General features: G+C 41.6%; 2 pseudogenes; both read left to right on the top strand.

Moving 5' to 3' along the window:
* The first annotated feature begins 859 nt into the window (after positions 1 to 859).
* On the top strand, positions 860 to 1002 carry LOC120782098 (annotated as a pseudogene).
* Positions 1003 to 4901: 3899 nt separating this feature from the next.
* Positions 4902 to 5778, top strand: LOC120782088 (annotated as a pseudogene).
* The last annotated feature ends 325 nt before the right edge of the window (positions 5779 to 6103 follow it).

Here is a 6103-nt window from a genome sequence, read left to right as displayed (position 1 = left end):
CTTGCTCTTGCAAGACTGTAATTTAAGTTTTCTTCCAGAGGTCTGAAACTAAATAATTAATTTGTTACCTCATCGCTGCACACATTTTATTAGTAATAAAACAAATTAATAACAAATAATGACCTGCAAGAGTTGTGTTTGATTGTTTGAGGTTATAAAAGACTAAGTAGAGAATCAATAAATCTTATTACACAGACCTTATGCTTCTCGTTTCCTTGCATTCTGTAGTATTTCGAAAGTTCCTTTAATGCCGGTTTTGTTTCGATAAATGGTCCCGTCAAATGGCCGCCAAGATCATGCAATTTAACGCCTCTATATTATTTTCCCCGGGGGTATTTTAAATTAAAGTTTATCTCAATTAACTAGCATCACTCGAGGTTTTCGAAGACAACATACAGCGCACTATATCTGAAATGCTGCACCGGGTCATGGAAAATTGTCATAAATGACGGTATAAAACTCATTCTGACCGAATTTGACTGTTTTATTTCATTTTAAAATCACTAGCTCACTAGCGTGCTACTAAATTCACTCAATAAGCATACATACACACATACAACTATTTACACATGAAGCCTACAGTAGACTGCGATTACCATGCCGGCAAACGAACGAAGCGAATACCGAGTAGCAGGCGATTGAAGCAGTGAATATAGGCGGCAGTCGTAAACGTAGCAAACGTGCCGTTGATAACAGGTAGCTGAAAAAACGTCGGCTATGTTTAAAAATAACCACAGACCGCATTTGCTTTGTAATATTTTTCATTCGCGTTGAAGTTGGTGTTTGATATTCGTTTTCAATTCTCACTCTGTTTATTTATACTGGAGGTGAAATGCTTAGTTATATGTTGTGAAAAGTTATCGCTTCTCGGCCTTATGGCTAAGATCAAAGTGTAGTATCTGTTCTTATCAGCTTAACATCTGATAGATCCTCCATCGGAGGCGTATTATTAAAAATAAATGGAAAGCGCTGACAGATATAATAACCAAAATTTAACCATTTTATAACGAAAACTCAAATTTTGTTTCAAAATCAGTGCAAGATAACCAAAAATATAACCACTTTATAACGAAACTCAATATATTTTTTTGTTTTAACGCAGAAAAGAGTACTATGCGAAAGTACTTCAGTCACCCCGGGTATTCGCTCGACCAGGGTTATTTTTTTAAAGCGCAGAAAGGAGTACTACGCGAAAGTTCTTCAGTCAACCCGGGTACTCGCTCGACCAGAGTTATTTTTTTACAGCGCGGCCAAAGGCCGCCAACGTAGAAAGGAGTACTACGCGTAAGTACTTCAGTCACATAAATCACATATTACACATATTCATATGTAAAAAGAGTCGTGCGAAAAAACAAACAAAGAAAAATTGTTAAAAATCCTACATATTTGCTGTTTAAGATGTGGCAAGGCTCGTTTTCCTCATAAATGTAAACAATCTAACCTTTTCAACGATGAGTGTGCTAAGTGATTTTTAGATTAATAAATTTAGGTAAAATATAGCAAAATAAAAGTGAAATGTGAACTTATTTCAATGTTTAGAGTGTATATTTAAATATACAGAATGAAAAACGTGAAAAAATTTAGTGAAACATGGAGAAATACCATGCGTTATTAGTGCAAATTTTTGAACTTTTAATCGTGAATATTTTAAAAAATAATAGTTATTTTTATATTATTTTTGGATATTTCTTCTCTGGAGAAGCTCCCCTATCCGCACATACCCCATTTATACGGAAATTCGGTTTTTTTACCCCTGCGCCAAAGTAATCGGAATCGTGCCATTTCAAACTGTCAAATGATAAGTGTTATCTTATAGACATCTTCTTCTTCTTAATTGGCGTAGACACCGCTTACGCGATTATAGCCGAGTTAACAACAGCGCGCCAGTCGTTTCTTCTTTTCGCTGCGTGGCGCCAATTGGATATTCCAAGCGAAGCCAGGTCCTTCTCCACTTGGTCCTTCCAACGGAGTGGAGGTCTTCCTCTTCCTCTGCTTCCCCCGGCGGGTACTGCGTCGAATACTTTCAGAGCTGGAGTGTTTTCGTCCATCCGGACAACATGACCTAGCCAGCGTAGCCGCTGTCTTTTAATTCGCTGAACTATGTCAATGTCGTCGTATATCTCGTACAGCTCATCGTTTCATCGAATGCGATATTCGCCGTGGCCAACGCGCAAAGGACCATAAATCTTTCGCAGAACTTTTCTCTCGAAAACTCGCAACGTCGACTCATCAGTTGTTGACATCGTCCAAGCCTCTGCACCATATAGCAGGACGGGAATTATGAGCGACTTATAGAGTTTGGCTATTGTTCGTCGAGAGAGGACTTTAGTTTTCAATTGCCTACTCAGTCCTAAGTAGCACCTGTTGGCAAGAGCAATCCTGCGTTGGATTTCCAGGCTGACATTGTTGGTGGTGTTAATACTGGTTCCTAAATAGACGAAATTATCTACAACTTCAAAGTTATGACTGTCAACAGTGACGTGAGTGCCAAGTCGCGAGTGCGACGACTGTTTGTTTGATGACAGGAGATATTTCGTCTTGCCCTCGTTCACTGCCAGACCCATTTTTTGCTTCCTTGTCTAGCCTGGAGAAAGCAGAACTAACGGCGCGGGTGTTAAGGCCGATGATATCAATATCATCGGCATACGCCAGCAGCTGTACACTCTTATAAAAGATGGTACCTTCTCTATTAAGTTCTGCAGCTCGAACTATTTTCTCCAGAAGCAGGTTGAAAAAGTCACTCGATAGGGAATCGCCTTGTCTGAAACCTCGTTTGGTATCGAACGGCTCGGAGAGGTCCTTCCCGATTCTGACGGAGCTCTTCGTGTTGCTCAACGTCAGTTTACACAGCCGTATTAGTTTTGCAGGGATACCAAATTCAGACATCGCGGCATAGAAGGCAGCTCCTTTTCGTGCTGTCGAAAGCAGCTTTAGAAATCGACGAAGAGGTGGTGTGTGTCGATTCTCCTTTCACGGGTCTTTTCAAGATTTGGCGCATGGTGAATATCTGGTCGGTTGTTGATTTTCCAGGTCTGAAGCCACACTGATAAGGTCCAATCAGTTTGTTGACAGGTGGGCTTTAATCTTTCACACAATACGCTCGATAGAACCTTATATGCGATGTTGAGGAGGCTAATCCCACGGTAGTTGGCGCAGATTGTGGGGTCTCCTTTTTATGGATTGGGCATAGCACACTTAAATTCCAATCGTTGGCCATGCTTTCGTCCGACCATATTTTACAAAAGCTGATGCATGCTCCTATTAGTTCTTCGCCGCCGTGTTTGAATAGCTCGGCCGGTAGTCCGTCGGCCCCTGCCGCTTTGTTGTTCTTGAGGCGGGCAATTGCTATTCGAACTTCTTCATGGTCGGGTAATGGAACGTCTGCTCCATCGTCATCGATTGGGAAATCGGGTTCTCCTTCTCCTTGTGTTGTGCGTTCACTGCCATTCAGCAGGCTGGAGAAGTGTTCCCTCCATAATTTAACTATGCTCTGGGCATCAGTGACTAGATCACCTTTGGGGGTTGTACAAGAGTATGCTCCGGTCTTGAAACCTTCTGTAAGCCGGCGCATTTTTTCGTAGAATTTTCGAGCGTTACCTCTGTCGGCCAGCTTATCAAGCTCTTCGTACTCACGCATTTCGGCCTCTTTCTTCTTCTGTCTACAAATGCGTCTCGTTTCCCTCTTCAACTCTCGGTATCTATCCCATCCCACACGTGTAGTGGTCGATCGTAACGTTGAGAGGTAGGCAGCCTGTTTTCTCTCCGCTGCGACACGGCACTCCTCGTCGTACCAGCTGTTCTTTTGCTCTTTCCGAAAACCAATGGTTTCAGTTGCAGCTGTACGTAAGGAATTTGAAATGCCGTCCCACAGTTCCCTTATACCGCAGGAGTGCAAGCCGAGTAGAAAATCGTTCGGCTGTCTGTTGTGATTGCAGCTTCTCGACGTCAAACCTTCCTTGTGTTTGTTGGCGTGCGTTTTTTGCTGCACAGAGGCGGGTGCGAATCTTAGCTGCAACAAGATAGTGGTCCAAGTCAATGTTAGGACCTCGGAGCGCACGCACATCTAAAAAACTGGAGACGTGTCTTCCGTCTATCACAACATGATCGATCCGGAGACAGCCAGGTAGCTTGATGAATCTTCTTATGCTGGAATCTAGTATTACAGATAACCATATTTCGCGCCCCGGCGAAGTCAATCAGCCTCAACCCATATGGGGATGTTTCGTGGTGGAGGCTGAATTTACCGACCGTAGTGCCAAATATACTTCTTTGCCCACCCTGGCGTTAAAGTCGCCAAGCACGATTTTGCGCGCTCCAAGCGCTCATAGAAGGCATCTTTGGTCAGATCGTCCGTCTCTTCCGTCGGGGCGTGGGCGCAAATCAGCGATATGTTGAAGAACCTCGCTTTGATGCGGATTATGGCTAGACGTTCATTCACCGGAGTGAATGATAGAACTCGGCGACGGAGTCTCTCTCCCACCATGAATCCTACACCAAACTTGCGCTCCTTTATATGGCCACTGTAGTAAATGTCACAAGGACCTACTTATAGACATCATTTGTAATAAAGTGAACAGATTATACCCCAACTACGAGAATCAAAAACCTATAAAAAAATAAATCTAGTCGGCCCAACACCGGGGTGTATTACATTTTTTTCGCGTAGAACTCCTTTTTTCGTGGGCGGCCTTCGGCCGCGCTTCAAAAAAATAATCCTGGTCAGTCCAACAAATGAAAAAATTGAGTGAAACATTGTAAAATACTAAGTGTTTTGAATTTTGAATAGGGAATATTTTAAAAAATAAGTGTGAGCAACATTATTTTCCCTCTGGAGAAGCTCCCCTATCTGCACATACCCCATTTATACGGAAATTCGGTTTTTTTACCCCTCCGCCAAAGTAATGGGAATCGTGCCGAGTCGCACCACTTTAGATTACTTAATAGGTATGCTTTGTTTTTGTTATGAGACTTTTCTTTATGAGTATTTTTTGCAGGAAGATATGAAGAAAGTGAACGAACCCGTTTTGCTACGAAGCCCGGAAAAGCCAAAATTATTTAAATGGTATTTAAGTAATACAATTACCTACAGACAACTAGCCGTATTGTTTGGTGTTACGAAGTCCACATCATGGGGTTGTCGCGTGGGTTGTCTCAATAGGCCATGAGTATGTTAAGTGGAAAACTGGAGATGCGTTGGAAGAAACAACTCGCAAGTTTTTACAAAGGAAACAAATACCAGGTGTTATTGATGCTATTAAATGCACCCACATAACAATTAATGCACCAATAAAAAACAAACATATATATTTTCATCGTAAACGTAATTATACTATTGTTCTACAGGCCACTGTCGATGCTGATAAAAAATTTATTGATATTTATTGTGGTGAACCCGGATCATATCATTACTCTAGAGTGCTAAAAAGGTCAGCATTTTATAGAAAAGCGGAAAATAATATGGAAAGTTTATTTCCAAATTCTAACAAAACACATTCTTCAGCAAGAATAGTTGTTGAAAATGCATTTGGAGCACTAAAAGGACGTTTCCGAAGGCTTCTTAAATTTACGGAGCACAGAAATTTATGTGCAATTTCGAATTTAGTTGCAAGTGCATGCATTATGCACAATATATGTATTATTACAAACGACGATACTATTATTGACCATCAAATTGAAAGTGCCGAACCGGAGCCAGAACCTGCTAATGAGCGGGCGAGAGAAGCAAGTGGAGATCGCCGGAATCAGTTGCTTACAATTTTAACACGAAGAAATGAATAGATTTTAATTTTTTTTAGTTTTAAAATGGACTTTTAGAGCAACATTTTTCCAGTGCATATGTATTAGGCCGGGTCGATTTGTGGGGAGGCAAAAAAATCGCCCATTGCTCTATGAAAATCATATTCTAGGGATCAAAATAAGATACTTTGCCGAATGAACCATACCTCTGAAACGAATTTTGATGTCCCCCAATTTGGGTCGAACCTTTGGGTAGGGGCAAATTTTGAAACATCCCACTTTGACCCATTTAGAGTGCTCCTATCGAGTCCAAATGTATGACCGACCCCCACTAACTTTGGACGGCCGATCCACCCATGCCAGTGGC

This window comes from Bactrocera tryoni, unplaced genomic scaffold, assembly GCF_016617805.1.
Source record: "Bactrocera tryoni isolate S06 unplaced genomic scaffold, CSIRO_BtryS06_freeze2 scaffold_926, whole genome shotgun sequence".
NCBI classification, from domain to species: Eukaryota; Metazoa; Arthropoda; class Insecta; order Diptera; family Tephritidae; genus Bactrocera; species Bactrocera tryoni.
The sequence above is the reverse complement of the archived record's forward strand: the minus strand, read 5'-3'. Positions and strand labels throughout refer to the sequence as shown.